Genomic DNA, 22,488 nt, shown 5'->3' on the forward strand with positions numbered 1-22,488 from the left:
CAATGATCAGATTCTTAAATCCTGACTCCGAATTGTCGCAATTCATCGGCTCATGAGGGTGTGGTGAATTGCTCATGACCGAGTGCTCATGCTGGCCACATCTTTCATTGAGTTTTACAGGTGCAGAACTGCAGTCATGCGTGCAACATCATTTTCAAGACTTAAACTTAGGAATACTAAACTTTTTCGATGTAATGCCATCTCTAATTATCCGTCGTATACTTCTTGGGGTAGAGTCGTAGCGCAGTGGCTAGCACATTGCGTTTTGAACCTGGTGGCTCAAGTTCAATTTCCCGGTCACAGCTAACATCGTTGGCGTGCAATTTCCCAACTTGCCCCGCCCTTCTGCTCATACCTCTCACCAACATTGCACCGAAAAGCACCGCGGTGAAGAATGGTCAAACGATCCTCCACAATTGAACAGGGGCGTGGGCAGACCGATATCCCCTTGGCAGATGGACGAAGGACTGCAAAAATGAACGTCCAGTTATGCAGCCCCCCCCCCCCCCCCCCATTGTTATACCCTCACCGGGGAACCCTTCTGCAGCGCCACCACCCACATCTCTGAGCGGAGCGGGCAAATCGATTAATGAGGGAAAAACTCACTCCCTTCGGCGAGCCGGGAGAAAAAGGCACCAACCCCGTAATGGATGAGGCCTTCAGCGCTCGCCGCTGGGGCCGTACATCACGAGGCTTGAGCAAAGCTCTTGGGCGCCGCCACCTCCTCCTCGATCGCGCGCCACAGGCACACGCACGCGCACGCACGGGCACGCGCATGGGCACGTGCACGGGCACGCGCGCGCGCACGGGCACGCGCGCGCGCACGCCCCGCGACGTTGGGGGTGGGGAACGCGGGCGCGGTGAGAGTGAAGTGCAGGCCAAAAAGACGCAAATACAATTCACGGTGGCTCCCAAGAGATTTTAACACGGCAAACAGTTTTTTTACTTGGGTCCAAAAAAATAATTTGAGATTTCAGTTTTGAGCGACTGCAGAGATGACTGTCAGCACTGGGAAGCTTATTCTCGGCAATGTGGGGAATACAATTTGCAGACGTTTGAAGACTCGGAAAGAAAATAATGTTATTTTATATACTGCATCTCAACACAATGTCTACCGATCCACTGCTGGATGAACACATACCCCAGGCTGCTGCCATTTTTCACAACCCGACGATGTGAGATTCGACCTCGCTCCTGCAAACGAGCTGATTTCAACTATGTCTATAAGTCCATTGTTTTACAATTTATGGAGTCAACAATAAGAATCAATGGGTGTTACAATGAAAATTTTTATTGACATAACGATTACAAATATATTGGCGTTACTCAAAACTCCACAAACGAAAGCCTGAATAGCAAATGCACACTAAGAAATAGCACTAATAGGGTTTTCCCCTTTTTCTTGTAACAAAACTGACACCTTTTGCAAGTAATCATGTTAACATTGGTGTGGACCAATGCGCTTCAAGGACAATGCATACATTATGAAAGTATTGTTTGTGTTTGCATTTGACTGCAAGTATTGTGGTTAATGTTAACATGATTCCTTGCAAAAGGTGTCAGTTTTGTTGCCAGAAAAAAGGGGAAAACCCCTATTAGTATATTTTTGTACTCGCAAAGGAGGCCTAAAGAAATAGCATCTAACAAAATTACTATTCATCAGCAATGTTGTGCATCGTTAAACCCTAACCAACACGTGGCATGCTACAGAAAAGTATCAAAGCCATGCAACGGAGGCTGAACCGCTAAACGCGCTGAGATGCAGGGATGACGATTTTTGCAAATCCAGAAATATGTAGCGAGCCATTGGGGGTAAATCAACCTTTTGTTTATAAAAATCCATCTCCCTGTGTCTATCGCCTGCAGAGGACACAAGTGCTGTCGATGACCTCATCCTGTGACTTGTGTGCCTTCACATGGGAGACGCGCCCTTGCCTACGCAAGCGTAATCTGAAGAGACTCCGGTTTCAAGAAACCGGGAACATGCAATACGTCCTTTGCGCGTCCCATTGACCACCAAACGCATTGCGCCATACGCATTTTTTTCCTTTTCATTTTAGAAATACCTCGTGCACAGCATTTTGTAATACCCTCTGCATGTACCTGTGGTACAAACCTTGCATTTAAAATCTCATATCGATTGGAGTTAATTTTCAAATTGCCATTGTAAGAATGATTTTGAGCCATCAGCGGTAGTTCATAACTGGTTATTGATTTTTTAAAATGCTATCCCGTCACTATGACTCCAAAAAAAACACAATTTTCTCAAATAAATCTAAATATGTTACGATTGACAGTGTACTCCACTGTATGTTCTTGTCATTGTTCGTCTTTTTCCCCAAATTTTATTCCAATTGTACTATCAGTGTCACGTGCTGAGATTGAAGTCCTCTTTCTGAACTCCAGCAGAGTGGTTTATCATCATGATTGTAACAGTTTTAAGTTTATTTTGTTTTATTTTATCAAGAGACCAGGATAGTCTAATTTGCAACAATAACCTAGGGCACCGAAATGATAAATGCAAAACAAATAATAAAAGAGAATGGTCTGTTAAAAGAGTTATTATGGAACTCCTTCCAAGATCCCATCATAGACCTTTCTTTTAAAGCCACAAACTAGGGGACACACTTTCTCACATGTCCTGGTTCAGAGGAACATTCATAACATGGCAGTCAAACCAATATTTTGATTTCACAGAGTTGGAATTTAGCCATCTTTAGAAAAAAAATATTCCCTTGTGAGTGTTTTATTTTTTCGTTATTGGTGACTAGGCGAAGGCCAGGACAGATGGCCAGATTCCAACCCAGAATATGAGCAGTGCCGGCTCAATTCTCTGATCCCTGAGTCACCCAGCCACGTCCGATCACATCCCTATTGCTCCAACAAATATACAGTCGTAATGTTCGCGTGGATACATTCTTGCTTTCAAAGACAAGATGCACAGAAAATTAATTGTAGACATCAGATTTGTTTTCTTGGTTTACACATTAATTCTGTCCGAGGAAATTTAATTGTAGGATATTAGCATATATTTTTTTATTAATTTACCTTGAATGCCATTTTGCAATCATATCAGAGGGTTTTAAATAAAACTCTGTCTGCATTTCGACCGCAGAACCCAGAGTTTTTGGTTCAACTTCTGGTCTTCTTTAGTTCTCAACTCAATGGCAGATCTTTGGATGAAAGTTCCACCCCTACCTGCCCAACATTGAGCTTTCCTCTTCATTTCACTGAACAGCCCTCTTTCCCTCGAGTTGTCAAGAATAATTTTTCTAATTCCACCAACTTCGAGTGCACGATCACAGTCCGTTGGCAGAGACCAAAATTGCATTTCAGTGACAGCTAATTTGTTCTCACTCCAAGCAGCGAGGCACCGCCGTTTGCTGGTCCAATCTAGATTTCTCTAATGTCCCCTTGCTGCTTGCTTGTGACCACTTGGAGCTGAACGTGACCAAAGTGCAAACGAAACTTCTTCTTGGTTCTTTCGGTAAAGTCACGTAGAAGGGAAGTAATAAAATAAGAAAAATAAAACATAATAATTATTTTATTATTTTATTACTTCCCTTCTACGTGACTTTACCGAAAGAACCAAGAAGATGAATCCCTGCAGTCACGAAAGCTTTAAATCGAAATGCAAACGAAACTCTTTCAGGACTCCTAGACGATGCACGTACCAACGAGCTGCATGAAGAGACAAACAATTCCAGATGAAGGGGCGAACATTTACGTCGTACCAAACTGCCGCAAGGTTTGAGCTCAGCATCTCAGATTGATCAAGTCTTGGACGTAAATATGAGATGTGTAATGATGCACCGTTGACATCGATTCGTGTGAATTGTTAAGCTCATGATACCAAGCATCGAATCGCATGCATGAGAATAAATCATAGATTCTTGAATCGAAACGCGACCCATGAATTACGACAGGTCATCGAACCTCTTCGCTTGAGGGGAGGTGGATCCACACACTTCAGGTTAATATTAGAAAAACACAAGGCGCACCCGTTATACTTCATTGAATACATAAGAGTTTACACTTTTCTTAAGTATATGAACATTTCAGTAACGTTGCAAAGAACTTGGAAAATCAAACTCACGAGCACAAACACACACGCACGCACGCATGCACACGCACAAAGTAAGTCCACGTTGGCCCCAGAAAGAGGCTTTGAAAATAAAATAAAAAACGAATACCAAACCATTTTAAATCCCGAGCAGTCCACGATTGCCTGCAGCACGAGGGCATTGCCATGGAAGGACAATGAATAAGCCACTGTTCTGCCTATGTGGCGTGAGAGCAATGGGGGCCCTTCTTCTCTCGTCCGTGCACGAAGCCCAAATGCTGGCCAGATATAGACATATTACACACATCATAGCACAGTGTGTGCGTTTTTAAAAGCAAAACATTAAGCCCGTAAGCTCATTCCATTATGGGGCTTCGGTGCCTTACGTAACTTTTTTTGTGTGTTTGTGTTCGTGCATTGTTGTTGTTTTTTCTGCTCAAACTTTGACAGCTCTTATACAATAACTTCAGACGGAGATAAAAAAAAGGCTCCAGTGATAATGGCACATGCTTTCTGAACGGCATCCGTTGCTTTTGTTGCACCACAAGCCTTTGAAGGACTGCATATTACATAAGTGTTTCCACTTCTGACAAAATAAAAAAAGCGATAATCATAACAGTGGTTCTCACTCCACGTTTAGCTATTTACTAGCCGCTAATGATGATCGCATCTGCAATCAAAATCTAAAATGATCTGTTTAATTACAGCAATTTTCTTGAAAGTGACTGCGATCATCAGTTTACTTTAGTCACTTTCTCCGATCAATGAAGTATTCCACATTAAATTTCGATTTAAAGCTTTCGTGACTGCAGGGATTCATCTTCTTGGTTCTTTCGGTAAAGTCACGTAGAAGGAAAATAATAAAATAATACAAATAAAATAAATAATAAAATAACTCTCACGACGTTTCGGCCACAACGCAAGCAGCCGTCTTCAGGTGGAGAACAGGTCTGTCGAGAAGGCAGTCTGACTCTGCCTTCTCGACAGACGGCTGCTTGCGTTGTGGCCGAAACGTCGTGAGAATTATTTTATTATGTTTTATTTTAATTATTTTCCTTCTACGTGACTTTACCGAAAGAACCAAGAAGATGTATTCCACATTATTGTGGCCTTATCATCGGCAAGGATGAGGCTTGGGTTCGGGTTTCTGGAAGAGATAACGCAGCGCTGGCTTTAAAAATACTACACTGGATCACCCGACCCGTGGCAACGTTTTTCAATGGCCAGTTTTATATTCCTTTGTGTTGTTATTTGCAGCTGCTCTATAGAGCTTTGGAGAGGCTGGGTGCTAACACATTGAGGTCATGCCTTTCATGATCAGCAGGCAAACGGGATTCAAGCGTGGACGAACAACAGCGCTTGAACACCGACTCAAGTTCGTATTTGAGAGTCACCTGTCGACATATGGCACAACAAAAAATAATCCACGCCAGTTATTTACTCTAAAAAAATGTAATGCAAACAAGACTGAAATGCACAAATGCTTGCCACAGGTCTGGTTATGCTCCAACGCACAAAATGCGATGATGGTTTTAAATATAAATAAAAATGTTTCCTCAATTCACCACCGCCCATGTTTTAAATATGATGGAGCCCATGCTGTTTACCAGTGCGGATAATGATGGAATTGTTATGCCTCTTGTAAAGGGCACATACTCTACGGCAGAACCATTTTATTTTAGGCCACACATTAGCAAGAGAGAGATTTTTTTCGCGTGCAAAATCCACCATTATGCCAGATTTAACTCCACAAATTCGCTGGAGCAACGAATGCAAGGTTAATGCGGCAACGGTGCAGGACAACCTAATGCCAAATTCCACGACAAAAATGCACCGGCGGGCCACTAACACCACCCCGGGGCACTTGTCCACGGGACCTCCTGTCCACGTCGCGCGAATGACGCAAAATCAATGCTCAACAGCAAAACTGTTTTGCTTGGCGTGTGCGCCCCCCATAACCCTTGCCACTCCACAACAACGTGCCCGCTATATTGCCCCCCCCCCCCCCCGCTGCACCGAGCTTGCATCCAATAAGTGCAACGTGTACAACGTAAACACAGGGAAATTGTAGCAATTAATCGGAAAATAAATATGTTTGTACATTTGAAGAGGTTGAATGGTATCGGGTGTTAATCTGCTGTTTTACGAATATTAATTCAACCCCCTTTTTCTACAGTGCTCAGTTTCACATTAACGTCTTGCGAATCTGTGCTTTCTTTTATTATAAAAAAGACGTAAATAATTTATACATTTGGGAGCACCAGCGCAGTGGTTCGCGCACTGCACCACGAACACGGCACCCCCCCAATTATATTTCTGGCCACGGCTAACATCAGTGCCGAGCGAAAATGTGAACCGTTCCTGGGTGACCCCCCATTCACCGATCCGCACTGAACAGAATGGTCAAACAACCCCCGTGGCTTACGTGGTGTGAAGTCGCCTTCATTCTGTCGTAGAATGTCGAAGGGTTTTTGTGTCATTATTATTATTATTAAAAGCTGGTCCCATATATGCAGCCTAGGACAGCTTGTCTACCCTCATCTCCAAGCACCCAAAACGCGGTCGCATGGCAAGCCCCAGGACAAGGGCATCCTGAGGAACCAGAGATCCACTTACCCAGAACGCACTGTATCAGGGGCATGTGGTGGTCATCGCATTGACTCGGAAAAAAAATCGTTATTCTGCTTCGATTTTTCAGGGGGTGAAAAAGAGACGCACAAATACACGCGCCGCGCAAGCGTACACACCGCCGTGTAATTGACGGCGTACATTGGGAGCATTAAATACCCACTGCATACGCGTATACTATACAATACCAACGTGGCAGGAGCAGTGTGTCGCAGTGATCAGCGCGCTGCATTACAAAACCTGGCTGTTGTAGTTCGATTCGTGACGGCGGCTAAGATTTGGCCAAACAACCCCCGTGACTGACGCCGCCTTTGAAAAGCCGTCGATTGACAACAGTCTTAAAGTTATTATTCATCATAACGACCGTGACAGTGTTGAAGTATCACAATTACAACGCAGTTTGGGGGGAATGAAGAGGCACGAGGATACAACTGCATCTCGAGATGCTGTATTAAGAAGATGAAGAACAATAACAAAAAAAAAAGAGCTTAATCTTTTTTTTCTTTTTACAAAACTGGGCAAATGAAAAATAACTGCCCGGGTAACTTAACCGTTGCCGCTCAGTTCCAACAATCTGCGGCCAGGCGACCCGCGTGCTGGTGGTGCTGCACCTGGAGGTCTGTGTGCAGCGCTGAGAGCCGTGCTTGAGTGCCGTGGTGGGTAAGGGGCCATCCGTTGAGTAGGTACGCAAAAGTCTATCAAAACTTGACCCCTGCCCCCCTCCCTGTACGCACGCGGACTTTTTACACCCCAACCCTCACCTGTGTACGTACCCTTGACGCACACCCCCCCCCCCCCGAATCCTATAGAACGGCCGATATTTAATCCACGCAGAAACGATCAAGGATTAATCATATTAACGTGTTTAAGCAAATAGATAGTCCACCACCGGCTGCATTAAAGAATTACGTTGCGTACCTTGGCCACTTATTTTGCCGAGCTGCGTGATGGCTGCAGTCAAGAGTACGGTGGCACACAAGTGACACCTCTCCCACAGTCCCACTTCTCCCGGTAGCACTTGTCTGACAGCTGAAGACACTGAACTGTTTCGATTAAAATCTTTCGTGACTGAAGGGATTCATCTTTTTGGTTCTTTCGGTAAAGTCACGTAGATGAGAAATAACAAAAGAATAAAAATAAAACATAATAAAATACAATTCTCACGACGTTTCGGCCACAACGCAAGCAGCCGTCCTCAGGTGAAGAACAGGTCTGTCGGAAAGACAGCGTCTGAATTTTTCCGACAGACCTGTTCTTCACCTGAGGACGGCTGCTTGCGTTGTGGCCGAAACGTCGTGAGAATTGTATTTTATTATGTTTTATTTGTATTATTTTATCATTTCCCTTCTACGTGACCTTACCGAAAGAACCAAGAAGATGAAAATTAACTGTGGCTCATTTGACGGCCAATGTAGACAAATTATTATCGAGACATCACTCCCCCCCCCCCGCGTCCTATGCGTACGTACATTGTCAGTAGACCCCCCATCCGCAAGCGTACGCATTAGGGTTAACCCCCCTCCCCCCTCCCCCATGCGTACGTACTAGATGGATGGGCCCCTAACAAAGCGAGGAGGAGCAGGCTCCACGTGCTGCCCACGGCGCTTGTGAACGGACGGCAGCTGCAGAACATTGGCGGCGTAACACGCGGTCACGTGTTCTTGGTTCTTTCGGTAAAGTCACGTAGAAGGGAAGTAATAAAATAATAAAAATAAAACATAATAAAATCATTCTCACGACGTTTCGGCCACAACGCAAGCAGCCGTCGTCAGGTGAAGACCAGGTCTGTCGGGGAGACGCTGTCTCTGAGGATGTGACTGTCGCCTCGACAGACCTGTGGGTGGTGGTGATGATGATGATCGTGACAGCGTCGCCTCGACAGACCTGGTTTTCATCTGAGGACGGCCGCTTGCGTTGTGGCCGAAACGTCGTGAGAATGATTTTATTATGTTTTATTTTTATTATTTTACTACTTCCCTTCTACGTGACTTTACCGAAAGGACCAAGAAGATGAATTCCTGCAGTCACGAAAGCTTTAAAACGCGGTCACGTGTTGCCTTTGCGAGGGCTCGCGTACAATGCCGCTTCGAACTCGTGTAACAGGAACAATGATTATTGTTGTTGCGCATAATGATTAGTATTATTATTGTAATTCAAAGAGCGGATTGTTTATAATAATAGTACGGCAAAACCCCCGGTTTACGTCCGGGGATGCGTTCCCGAAAGGTGCGACGAATTTCGAAAACGACGTTAATCAAAAGCGCTTTTTCCAAATCACCAAAATGCTGTACTGTATTACATATTGCACTCTACAGCACGATACATTTATCCGTGCGCAATTCAACATAGTTCGTGTACAGAGTAGGTGGAGGCGACGGACACGAGACAAGATGGATGATGCTGTCCGCGACGTAAGTGTGGTGGATAAGGCGACGCAAATCGGGTTAGGGGTGTCACCAAAGTGACGACGTATTTGGAAAACGACTTATAAAGGGGGAGACGCAGATCGAGGTATTACTGCGCAACACCCATTTGTCAGTCCACTCCTGGATCAAGGGCACGCTCCTCACGCCGCCGTGTCGGCCATACGAGTCATTTGACCTCACTTCACCCACGTCAGTTGTTGGCGGCTGACGAACAGCTCAGATATCGCTCGTCGCCGGTTAGCCATGAGTGGGAATCGAACTTGAATGCGGCTGGAAGCATGGCCACAGCGTGCTGGCCACGATGCTGAGGTCGTGCGTAAATGCGCAGAGTTCCAAAGCACATTTCGACCAAACCAAACTGATAGATATTAATTTGAAAAGGACGGATGAAAATGTTGTATTGCATGTCTGAATTGCAATATAAACCCTTCTCCTACATCATCCCATTTGGATGCACTGCTTGGACATAAAAAAGTGTTGCAATTAGGGTGGTGGTGATGATGATGATGATCGTGATGATAATGATCATTACGATGATGGTAACGTTTGGCGTTCCTCCCCATATGCAGCTTTGCAAATCACAATGTGTTCCCTTTCCTGGGATGTTAAAATAAACACATTGCGATTACACCAGCCCATTACGGTGGCTCGCTCAGTATTTTTTTTCTACAAACTGGAAATTAACCACGACAATCGAAGGCATCTTTCTAAATTGAACCAAAATGCATTCCACGCCCATGAAAAATGTTTTCATTGAATTCTATCGTTGTGCCTTCTCTTCCCTGATGGCCTAGTGTCACAATACAAATGCAGTCCGCTTATCCCCAGTGATGTAGGTGACCAATATCGCAGCCGATGCTGTGGGGTTTGTCTGCGATTGTATTCCTCTTATCTGGGTAAAAAAACACAATCTGAAACCCTTCTGGAATGAACTATGGAGAGAGAAAAAAAACGTGGAAAATTTAAACAATAGTGCCACCCATACACGGAGTTTATGCGGACCCAACAGCTCCCACAGCGCATAAGAATCGCGGGTAATAGGATGATGGGTAAGAGGAGTCCGCCGGCACGAGACAGACTTGCAGGATTTAACCTCAACTGGAAAGGAAATCTCAATTTGGAAGAAAATCTCTCTTGCACAGGGTTAACTGGAAATCTCCACATACTCCGTCCGCTCCCCCCCCCCATCGCTGGCTCCCCCCTCCTACTCCACCACCGCACAAATCAATTGCGGTGAAATTGCGCGTCCGCACGTCATCTCTGCACGCCCTGTCCCGCTCGCTCGCTCGCTCGCTTCTCTCCGCTCGCTTCTCTGTAAAACGACGGCGCGCGTCCTCCCCGCGATTCTGCAAAAAAAAACGCGCCCCAATGCAATTAATTTGCCGGACCACTTCGCATTCATTCGCACAAAGGAGGAGCTCTGAGCTGGTCGACAATGTGAGCGCAAGGCTGCCCCCCCACCCCTCACCCTCCTCCTCACCCTCCTCCTCACCCTCCTCCTCACCCCACCACCACTTATTGTGCTCTGTCGTTTTCGACGCCCAGCAACAATTCGCAATCGGATGGCACCGTGGGGCGCACGGCGGAAATGAAAGTGCACTCATTTATTACACAAGCGAAGGAAAGCCAATGGGTTTTAATTAGGACGGGAGGCCCTGTGCCAATGTGCTCACATTTAAGAATCGTTGGGAGGTCTTTGTTTTTGTCGATCCATTTTCCGGATGAGGGCCTCTCCGTAGCATGCGGAGTGGGTGAAATTTGACCATACTTCCCCGCGCTCGTCAGTTCAGGGTTAGCGAATGTGCGAAGCGTCGTGATTGCTGGCACACGGTACTGCAATGCCCACTGCTGCCCACAAGGAGGCCCCGCGATAACCTATAACACCTGTGTTTCGCAGCATTTTATACGTACATTTGAAGCACGGACACCTCATAATTATTGTCGTAAATATTTAATTTATCCCTTATATTATTAGTGTACAGCATTGTTAATCGCAATTAGCATGGATGACGCTATATACAATGAAATAATTAGAGAAATTAATATATTTATGATAACATCAACGCAGCATATTTTTCCAAAGTACAGAGGCTTTAACCCATTAGGATGTTTTATTTACAATATTCTATGTGAATGTGCATCCAACGGAACATCATTCAATCCAGTAGACTTTATTTTATAATGGGGCCAATATCACGATTATAATCATCTGGAAAACGCTTTACAAGGTGACACCACAATCCAAGAGCAAGGTTGCGATGGGGGAAAAAAAAACATTATGCTGTACAAGCACGCGATACATATATATAAAAAAAATCGGGCACGAGCCCCGGCTTGAGCCACAGGGGATGGATGTGGTGGGGAGGGAGGGAGGGAGGGAAAGGAGATGGCCAAGGGGAGGGAAATTCGCACTGACGTCAGCACTGCGGAAAAGCACTCTACGCAATACGCATTAAATATCGTTGCACCAGGGAGCCCCCCCCCCAAGCCACCCCCCCCCCGTCTTACACAATCACCATACGTGCTGTGCCCCTCGCTGTGCCGCGGGTTAAAGCCCTCGCTCAAAGTGCTCGGATCCCCCCCCCCCCCACACTTCTATTTACGTGTCGCCGAAAATGAGAAGGAGTCTACGGATATCAAAAGCGAGCGTTTTAATTTCAACGGCACCATTATCATTGAACACGAAACATCATTAGCCACTTTAGCACCCTTCACCGCTTCTTCAGCGGCCATACATATGTATGGCAAAGGCAGCAACACAACGGTACAAGATGTTTTTTTTCCCCCCATTAAAAAAAAATTTGAGCAGCCTGTCCATCTGTAAATGGCAGATAATATATCAATGTTTTAATGTGACAATGCGTCGTCGCCCTCATCAAGGCTTCGACTTGTGTGTTGGAAATGTTTTTCTTGCAGGTGGTCCAATGACAGGGAGGACTTCCCTTGCTAAAACTGATGTGCGTCATTTGCTTAATGCCCGGGCATCTCGAGTTGAACTTTGTCGGCCGAGACAAATCTTTTACGATACAAATAATAAGATAGTACCATACTCCTAGTTCTTTTGGTAAAGTCACGTAGGTAAAAAATGAAATTAAAATTAATAAAAAAATATTTTTTATAAATTTTTATTTCATTTTTTATTAATTTCATTTTTTATCTACGTGATTTTACCGAAAGAACTAAGAGTATTAATCCTTGCAGTCACGAAAGCTTCAAGACAGTACCAGCTGGATATTGACACACCTGATATCAACACAGTATGACATAAACAATGCACACTTACAGTACACTGGTGGGGAATTTCAGATACAAGGACACTTCAGATAAACTGTGTATAAATGCTCTTGGCCTTGCTCCCAAGGGATGTGCTTATATTCAGCCTTTTGCTGTAATAAAAATAATATAATGCACAGCCAATTGTCAAAAACAGTGCTGGGTGAAACACTCCCCACGCCGCGTCTCTCACAGGTTTATCTGTGAGCATATGTCACCACGCAGGCTGAGTCCAGGTTTGCGAACGGGTATCCCAGCCCGGTTCTGATTTCGCTTACCGTGGAGGAAGGCCTTGAATGGGAATCTAATTCAGGTCATAGGATTCATAACACAATGGCATAAATACGCAACATACTACCAAGCAAGGCCGTAATTATAATATATATTGGGGGGGACACATCCCCCCCCCCAATATTCAAATATGCTCCCCCAATATATTGCAAAAAAATTGCTATGCTATGTAAATAAAAACAACATTTTGCTAAACCTTGGCCACAATATCTGGACTTGTCTTCATATAAATCAATGCATAGATTTCTGTTGATATGATTGTGGTTATGGTTGTACTTCATTCATCCCTAATCTCTGCCATTACATACAATGAAACAAGAAATGGTAAAAAAAAAAGTAAAAACAGAGCAATGTAATACAAAACACTATTAGACATTATTGTAAACAAAAAAAAAGTCCATACCATGCGTTAGTGCATTTTTTTCTATTTTAGGCAGGAAATTCGTTTTAAAATGTTGATGTTTTTCTGGGTTGGGACCCCCAGACACTGGAAGATTATGTCCCCCCAATGTTGACTCCATGGCTACGGCCTTGTTACCAAGTGTGTCACCCCCACCCCCTAGTTTTATTGGTTTCTACGAATTTAAACCCAAAAAAACTTCTCACGAGAAAGATGATAATGTTCTTAAATTTACAGTGTTCTGCTTGCTAGCGAAATCACCACTTAATTGCACATTAACACAGCTCCCTAAGAATTCTGATAAAATATATTACACGGGTTTTTTTACCGAAATAACAGCTGGAACAAATGCTCTAATTGAACTGAAAGCCTCCTCTCAATTACAGAACACAAAGTATAAAAATCAGACAAGCCCATCCGCTGCAACAGAACATTTAAGGTAATTATGTATGCAGGGAATAACCCCTGAGAAACAAGCTTGTTGTTTCCTTTTGTTAATACTAAAAACACGAAAAAGAAAGCGTTCAAAGGATAGCTCAGGATTGTAATAATGTCGGGACAAATCGCCGTGCCACCTTTCCTACATCGCACCATTGTACGGATAATTAACCTTGCTCAGCCGATGAGATTGATCTTAACAGCTGGGCTCCGGAGGACGCTGTAGCCTCCAACACATTCACTCTTTAAAGCAGGAGGTGGTGCACAGTTGGATGAAGTCCTCCAATCAATCAGCCGCAGGCACCCAGAGAGCCTTGCCAAAAGTTATGCTTGCTCCCTCACATTCTCTTCCAGACTTCCCGAGGCAGCTCCAACATCATTAACTGGCAGAGCAACTTCTGGGCACACCAAGACCTTTTCTCCCATGGCCTAACATTGCAACAACAACAAAAAAATGTATATCCCTTTTTACGTGTTACCACCCAGATGCCGATGGAGTACCCCAATGGAAAAATGAAAGCCAGGACTCCTGACCCTTAGGGCTGGAATTGTCAGGTGATTGGCCACATGTGGCAGCTGAAACAAATAGGATGGCCTCCGAATGTATGCGACAGATGGACAATGTATGAATTTGGGGGTTTTCATCCCTTCCGTTTAATTTTCCTTTTGTTATTGCAGGTCCAAGCCAGTACAAGCTTGGATAAATAGCTTCGTGGGCAAGCCAACTGCTTAATGGATGGGATCTTCAGCTCCATCATAAAAAAAGCACACACACACTTGAGTTTTCGAGCATCCAATAGCAATAAAAACATTTTGGATCGTAGTTTTTTTTCTTTTTTTTTTCTTTAAAATTTACCCCAACTGTGCTATTAGCATCATGACTGTGTGTTCATTTGGATCTCTTCCAGCGCATTGCAACGCTTAGTGTTAGAGAACGGCACACAAAAGAGGCTATCCCAGAGTCACCTCTGGGATTCCACCAAGTGACCTCCGTCCCACGCCAGAGGGGACAGCACTTTCCCTTCCACCCTCGCCACGGAGTTGTAATGTTCGTTGCGTGACAGTCGAACCAATATGTTTTGCCATATTAAGTGTAGCAGCAAGTTTAATGTGATGTGCTTTTGTGTGTGTGTAGTCATTGGTTGCCATACTGAGACTCCATAATAGAGCTGTTTTTGGGTGAGATCGCGTAAATATATAAATGTGTCGTTAAAACCCGCCACCACCCGACACAGCCAACTAGTAAGGGTTGTCAAGTAAACAGAACGTGGCCAATTCGTCACTAGTACAGCACTAGTGTATAGTAGTATAGTGTAGTGTATAGTGTAGTGTATAGTAGTATAGTTTATAGTGTATAGTGTAATATACTAGTACAGCACTAACCGGTGTGTTGGAGAGCCAAGCCACAACATTTACAATCCGAGTACGACGTTTCGCCAATAATTACAACCAGCTTCATCAGGCGACAGCCAGATTTGTGGAGAAGTCCACCTGTTTCGTTCCTTATATAGAGGCGTAGATGCGGTGACCACGCTTCTGCAGTCTTGCGCGACGTTGAGGGAGTGGGGGGGGGGGGGGTTGGATTTACACGATCTAACCCAAAAAAAAACTCTTATGGATGATATTGGTCGCGAAAGCCAGCGTGTTAAACTCACCCTGAGACTATTTATTTGGTGCATTTGATCACCCAGTTTAATCACAAGGAGCTGGATAGATTCAAACACAGGATTTCAGTGGTTTCAGCTCAGTACTACGACCTCTGAGTGACCTGGCCAACTCAAAAGAAGCAGGCCCTTAAATTGATTAAATATTCCACGATTCAGCTGACAAATTACGTCAACCTCGCTTGCAGCTATTAATAGTAACATTCCATTTGTAAAAAAAAAAAACTTTAACTGCACAAGTCCTACGAGATCTTGCAGTCTTTTTAGGATTCCATTTTACCAAACTGTCATTATAATTCTCCAATGTAACTGACAATGGCTTGAGGCAAATCAGCAGCACTGCCACGTTTGGTGCTGAAAGGCAACGCTGAATTCAGTATACCTCTCACTTTAAGGCTTTTAATCCATTTGAAATTATTGTTATTTATAAACTAGACTATAAAATACCACCTGCAGCCAAAAGCATCCCGTTACGGTAAACTAATTGAAACCAAATAAGTCCGAAATGGAATTGTGATATTGTTTGTATAGGATAAACATGTATAAATACACACACACGTCAAGCTGAAATGTTAAGCAATGTCAAACCGAACACACTGAAATGTAGGTAAACGTGGGTTGAATATTTGCTCAATTTTGGACGTAGCGCAAATCAACACAGTACGAGTGCAATTTCAATTTCAAGAGTAAGGCATACAAAAAAGGGTCTGAAAAATCGTGTTGCAAAAGGTCCAGTATCATGCAGGTGAGCAGGACAGCTACTTCAAGGAGGCGTGCAATACGTAGCGCAATGCCATTTACATTGATAAAAGGGAAATGTTGAAAGGGTTTTAAAAGCGAAAGCTTTAATCCTAATCCCTCGGTCGGTTTCACCGTAGTGACATACATTAATCTGTCATTCATATACGACATATCTCTGCAATAGGCAACCGTCGCCGGATTAGAATATGAAAGATGCATTAAGTCCTGACGAAGACTGCTGTGCCCGCGTGCGCATCACACGCACCGTTTGTAAACAGTTACCCCCTTGACGACACTGTTTTTCAAAGTCAAATTCAAATTTCCTAACTCCCACTGAGCCCAAGGTGATCTTAAAAAGTCCTCGGAACCAACATATGTTTTTTTCTGGGGGGGGGGGGGGGGGGGTGGAGGGGGGGGGAATCTACAGAGCACAAGGAAAAGTGAGAAAACCCAGCTCATTTGGGCATGAATGATGGATTATATCCCGAATCTATTTATTCACGTCAGCCGAGATTTCTTTTCTCTCTCCTCTTTTTTTTCCCCTTTCAAAAAAAAAATATCCTCTTCCTGCTGCCCGGGCGCGATAATCAACAAAGCTCAGCACATCACGTGGCCCACGCGGTGATTCATCGCAGGGCCGCTGGAGCCCGCTGACATTTTACAGCCACGGCAGCGGTGCGTGGCAGCCAAGCGCTCATCGAGTACGAGCCCCGCGTTCACCAGTCGATGGGGCTAGCCTCTCCGCAAACGAGACTCGGCCCCCTCACCACCTCACCCCCCTTTGTACCCCCCCCCTTCTTACACCCACCCCCCTCCTTGTTTACCCCCTCCCCCTTCTCACGCCCCGCCTCCTTGTTTTACCCCCACACCCCCCTCCACCTTCCAGACCAAGTCATGTCAATTGCAGAGGCATGCAAATGTAACTGCCCTCCCTTGTTTAACAAGGCCGAGCTTTTGTCCTCCCGCCCCCCTCTCATCCTTTCATCCGAGCACGATCACTTGATGATCACGACATGCCAGCGTGAACGAAAGAAATGTCACGAGCAGCAGGAGGTGGCGCAGAAGGATGAGACGATTGATTATGAGCCCCGGTGCTCGACAGCTAGGTGGAGAGTCACACTGAGATTAGGATTACACTAAGACCAAAGCCGATAGCAACATTTTTTTTTTAAAGAAGTGAATTAAAAAGCGGGACCCTCAAGCTGCAGAGCTGCTGGAAGCTGGAGGTCTCTCACTGCCTCCTTATCTGCATTTTTTTTGCCGTGACATTCATTACTGTGAAACACATCCGCTCTTGCCTAACAACACAGCGGCAACAGCGACACAACAAACCGTGTTTACATTTCCGCGTTTGCGGTGCAATTCTTGGTGATAATTGAGCAAAAGCATACAAGCAGCTTCATTGTGAGCTAACCCCCCCCCCCCTCGAAACGTAGCGCAGATACGCACGAACGTAAATATCGACAAAATGAAATATACACTGCGCTAGTTTTAATTAAAACAAAAAAAACGTTCCCGTTATTATATTGTAAAATCCATAGTCGTTATACCACAAGGCCTCGCTCATATTACATTGCGTGTGGATGTACGAGGGAACCGGTGTTAAAAATAAAGCGATCGGGCGATTGTAAACACGAAGCGCACACTTGACCAACACGTTGAAATTAATGATTATAACACAAGCTTTACACCGCTGCCAGCACATCTATTTAAATTTTACCATGATTAAGCAGCTCCCCAATCGCTCTGCCTGCCTGCCTGCCTACCGATGCTGGATGTCCAACGTACACGGGCCATTGTTACTTTGGTATTTACAGCTTCTTGCTGCAAACGCTCGGCAGACACTTTTGTCTGTTTGGGCGACAAAAAAAACCCCAAATTGTGTTGCGTTGCATTATGCTCGGCGCGGAGCGCATCGCAGCGTGCTTCTCCCCGGAGCCCGCCCTCTCACCCTCCCCCACACATCTATTCCTGCTTGGCACAGAGACCTTTATCTGCAAGGAACATTCATCGAGAGACGCTCTTTTGTTGCGTGGGTAATTTTCCAAATTTAGCTGTCATACTCACCCACAAATGCTCCCCCCTCTCCCCCCTCCTTTTGTGAGACTAGTCACTTTTTTTCTTTACACCCAAAGACATTAGCAAATGGGTGAGCCGGGCCTCATTATTTATCTCCAAAGAGCATTGTCAGGGACAGAGGTTGGTCGGATATAAGGAGAACTTGCTGAACCTTTCAGAGGCAAGCGTGCAAAGCACTACAGCTGCCGTTACTAACTCTCCGGCCTCACCGAACCAACAAACTAAACAAATAAATCAGCAAGAAGCAGCAGCAGCACAAAACCTGGACAGAAGGAGGCAGCAGCTTGCAAGGTCATCTACCCGAGATGGCTCCCCACTAGTACGGTCAAGCACGCTGGCCACGCCGGCCCCAAGGGTACGCCCCGGCCTCGCTATACAACATCGCAAACGAGGCCCTCCCAACCGGAGCAGAACCAAATGGCCTCCGAGGAATTCCCTCCCCGTGTTCGGGGTCCATGGGCAGAAACACAGGCACGGCGGTCACCCCGAAACCCCCTTCCCCAACACCGTGCCCCTTTGACGGGTCCCCCCCCACACCCTGTGAAGCGATCGAAGCACTCGGTTCATGCTCAGGCTCAGGGCGTCGCGGCCGGAGGCGCTGTTGGGGTTACAGCGCCGTTGAATTCGCGCTCGCCGCGGACGATGGGCACGGCATTTCCAGCGACGGCTCTCGCTTCCTCGTTGCTTTTTGCCAGGGAAGACGCCTCTTATTAAGTTGCCGGGATCCCCAGCGCGCACCGGCTCGTGAAGCGTGGATAATAGCCCTCCCGTAATCGACGTCATTCTCGTCGATCACGTTTATGCCGCACCTTTCAATTTCCTGCGAGTCTCGAGGTACGCACCAGCATATCGGGGCGATGGGGGTCGGAGGGGGGTATCATGTGGATCGCCAGCAGTCATTGTGCAGAGGTCTCTGGCTTGCCAAACAAATTTACTCGCATGCCATTTATTTACAATTTTATAAGATTTCTGGCAACAGTGTCAGGCTCTTGTTTTGGCTTCCACTTTCGCAGCAGACGGCACAGTGTGATAAAAAAATATATACTGCGCAGCATTATTGGATGGTTGTTGGGATTTCAATCCATTAAAGCCTGGGCTATCTAGCTGTCGATCTAACATCAAAATGTTCGATTTCTGTTACATTTGTCGCGCAAATTAATGGGACAAGACGTCTTCTGTTGAGCGCAGCTCCACTCCGCCTTTCCCCCACCTCACCCGCAGAACACACCCGCCACTTTCAAATCAAACGTTTTGATTTGTAATTTATCAGCTCAGCAGCAGCAGCACTCAAATAAAGCAGTACAATAGCCTCCCACCTTCTAAATCACGCCGTTCCCAATCGCCTTAAAGCGTCAAGGAGAGGACGGAGAAGAAGAATAAGAATACGAGGGAGTGGTTTACCGAAGAGCGCGTCGAACCCTCGTCCATAAATAATGCAGTGTGGTGAAGATAGTCGGTGGGGCCGCCGTTCCATTACTCTAAATCTATGACCATCATTGACTTCCCGTAACCCGGTGGCCCTGTCCCCATCCTTCCGCGCACCACGGCACCTCCCCGGCGTTCCGAGAGCCACGGAACGACTCACGCCGCGCAGGTGACAACGTCGACCCTTTCCTTGCTGGACGGCGATTACACTCCTCCCCCCACCCCCTCCACCGCCCTCCCCTCCACCGCCACCCCCACCGCCACCCCCACCATCAGTGCCCCCACACAATAGAGGCAGATGGCGAGGGCGAGGTGCACGGTTGGTTCATAACGCGCTGTCGGCTTCCCTACCGCGGCACTGCTGAGAGCCTTCTTGTTCAGCAGGCAAGTGAAGCCAAGCCGAGCACCACCAAATTAACCCACATTGACGGAGACGGACTGCTTGTTGGGATTGTGCGTGTGACTGTTGTGAGGGCTGTTGGTCTGAAAATGTCAATATTATTTGCCTTCAGAAATACACTCTTGGATGAGCAGAAAGGAAAACAAATATATTCATCACATTTTTTCCAATTAGATATTACAGTGTAGAATAATAACTATTTAAGAGGGGGGGGGGGGATAATAAAAACAATTACATTGGTTTAGATTAGATTTAAATGGCATGGGTCAGCCAGCCATGTACTCCCGTAAAATGGAACAATGAGGCAGGTAATTTAACATGGTAGTTGTTGCACCACTATACAACGCAAGGGATTCGCTGGCTGTTAGTGGAAATTGAAAATGCACAAGGTTCGCGAGGCTTGTACGACAAAAATTAAAATGCAAATCCCGACTCCTGCAGATCTTTGTTCACATCCGCATGAGCCCGACCGTAAAACAAGAAACACCACGTCGAGCAGCAGAGGCCACGTGTCGTTACGACAAGACACAATTCCAAGACGATTAAAACTGCCATTGGTATTATCAACTCCAAAGTAGTAAACGTAACGTGCAATCATTCCAGAGTCTTTATATTTTCACCGTGTTGGCAGGGAATCCTCATCGGCGAAACACAGTGCCCAAAACCTCTTGAGTGAAATTGAATTTGTTACATTTTATTTATATTGATTTTGTTGCAAAGTAACATGACACGATCTGCCTTCCAATGAACGGTTTAATTTCCACATCGTCACAACACGGCCTCTAAACACAATTTAAAAGGCTAATGTTAATGTTGCCCGCAATAAAAGTCATAGGAAAAATATGTACGGCTCATAAGCTTTCAGCCAGACTGCCAAACCAAACGACCTTTTCACTCACAAGCCAAAGAATACGTATTACTGTATTGCAATAAATATTGATTAAACACGACTGCGCATAAAGCAATCGTCGACATAAACGGATACATGATATTCCTTTTGGCAAAAACCCACGCTGAAAACACACCGGCTTCTGCATGGTATTTTATGTTATTTTTCTCAGAAGAACGGTTAAATGTGCATAACCTGGTCGATAGAAGCCATGAGATGCCACCCTTTTCATTGCTAAGTAAATTAGGAGCCCCATTCTGGATTTCTACCACGACCATTGAGGTTTTTTCTTCCTTAATTCGTGCCCTTGGCAAAACAAAAGTTACTGCTGTGCTGAACCAGCCGCGTGTACATTTATATGTGTGGTGGGGTGGTGTGGAAATTTCTCAAAATGTAGCAGCAGCAGCAGTCAGGTTTTAGATGAAAAAGGAATAAAACCTTGCTGCTACTGCTAGCTGCTGCCCTCCATTGCCACCATCATCGGTTACCCCACCACCCCCCACTGCCTCTCCACCCCCTGCCATCAACCCTGGAGACGCAGCAGATGGGAAGCGGGGATTTCTTTTTCACCCCATCCCTTGACAATCCCCTTCATCCTCCGCCCTGCTAACTCAAAACTGAATCAGTGCCTGAGCTCTATGCAACTACACACACATCCGCACACATGCATGTGCACACACACACATACAATGACAAAGATCCCAGTATCGCCTATATGGGCTGTTGGGGGCAAGCGCTGTTCGTGAGCACCGAAAACGGTCGTAAAACATACAAAGACAAAGATCCCCAGCATGGCATTTACTGCACTGTTTGCGCGAATGCGGTTAGCGAGCGCCTACGAAGGCCGGCACGGCACACGAGAGGGTGGGTGACCAGCACCACGCCCGGCCGCCTTTGTCTCTATAGTGGCGATGTTTACACATCACACTAGGTGAGGCCCAGGAACGGTTCCAATAATCGTCACTTGCGTTTGCCGTGGGGGCGGAATCGAACTCGGGTCGCTGGGTTCGTAGCGCAGCGCGCTAACCGCTACACTAATACACGTACAAAGACGAACACCTCCCGTACAGCCTTTAACAGACTGTCAGGGGCATGTTCTGTTAGGCAGCACCTCTTAAGGCCGCACAGCGCACATGGGAATGGTGAAACCGGCACCACGCCCGGTCTAGGTCTCGGGGAGCCAGGACCGATACAGATATCACCTGCCACCGACGTTAACTATGGCCGGGAATCGAACTCAGGTGGCCGAATTCGAAGCGTTGTTCCATAACCACTGCTCGACCACGCGCGCACACACACACACACACAGCTCCATCACAACATGTTCAATGGGTTGTTTGAATGTAGACGGGCTGACCGTCCGTAGTAGTCGTGCTGCACACGTGTGCAGGTGTTATGGAGACTGCATTCGAAGGCTGCACAGGGGCACGCAGGGCTGTAGCGCCGCACGCGTACTGCACGTAACCTCAATGAGATTTCGCCGCACTTTTAATTTGCATACAAGCCACCACCATCACGAACCGACAGCGGCATTCGTAAAAACACACACACACACGCAACCATACACACACAGTGCGTGACCTAGCCAAATTGAAGAGCCGATATTCCTCCTTGTGTTAGGCAGTCTTTGTGCGTATTAACAAATGCTGTGTCATGCCTGCTGATATTTACCGCTGGATAATACATCGTCATGTAAGCTCGACTCCGTCGCGTTTCAGCAACGCAGACCGAAGCGTTCACACGCTGCGACTCAAGTTGCGATACGCCGTGC

At 45.9% G+C, this 22,488-nt stretch overlaps 1 protein-coding gene across 2 annotated transcripts in view; it reads right to left on the bottom strand.

The window, feature by feature from the left end:
- The window catches only part of LOC144720328 (serine/threonine-protein kinase BRSK2-like), a 202,073-nt gene that overhangs the window by 175,001 nt on the left and 4,584 nt on the right, over window positions 1–22,488 (bottom strand). The gene's annotated exons all lie outside the window — the stretch shown is intronic.

Source organism: Lampetra planeri, chromosome 8 (assembly GCF_965212315.1).
Source record: "Lampetra planeri chromosome 8, kcLamPlan1.2.h2, whole genome shotgun sequence".
Classification (NCBI taxonomy): domain Eukaryota; kingdom Metazoa; phylum Chordata; class Hyperoartia; order Petromyzontiformes; family Petromyzontidae; genus Lampetra; species Lampetra planeri.